General features: G+C 50.3%; 1 pseudogene; it reads left to right on the forward strand.

The window, feature by feature from the left end:
* The first annotated feature begins 371 nt into the window (after window positions 1-371).
* LOC120598425 (uncharacterized) lies at window positions 372-490 on the forward strand (annotated as a pseudogene).
* The last annotated feature ends 108 nt before the right edge of the window (window positions 491-598 follow it).

Genomic DNA, 598 nt, shown 5'->3' on the forward strand with positions numbered 1-598 from the left:
CCTACACGTCCCTCCCACACCCTTCGTGGTTGCCCTGGCTCCGGTGCCCCTGCCTCAGGCTCTGTGCCCCTCATCCGGCCAGCAGCACCAACAGCACCTTCCGTGACGATGGACGTTCTCGGCATCCACGCTGTCTGGTAGGGCGGCTGCTTGAAAGGGAGCTGATACAACTGAGCGGCTAAATTCTAAATCTCGGTTCCCTTTAACTGATTGAGATCGAAGTAGCCACCCGTGCTTGGCAGCTGGCTCGTGGACTGACCACGTACATCCGGATGCTCAACGGAGCTTCTCCTGGTTCCGCGGGCTTCTGTTGTGGCCTGGGGGCTAATTCCCTGCCTGTTCTCCAGCGTGATCTCTAAAATGCGTGTCCTGTCTACGGCCATGCCACCCTGAACGTGCCTGATCACGTCTGATCTCGGAAGCTGAGCAGGGTCAGGCCTGGTTAGTGCTTGGATGGGAGACCTCCTAGGAAGACCAGGTGCTGTAGGCATAAAAAAATAGAATAGAATAGAATAGAATAGAATAGAATAGAATAGAAATGAAATAATAAAATAAAATGAAATAAAACAAAATGAAGTAAAATAATAAAATAAAATAA

This window comes from Pteropus medius, unplaced genomic scaffold (genome assembly GCF_902729225.1).
Source record: "Pteropus medius unplaced genomic scaffold, Ma_sr-lr_union100, whole genome shotgun sequence".
NCBI lineage: Eukaryota > Metazoa > Chordata > Mammalia > Chiroptera > Pteropodidae > Pteropus > Pteropus medius.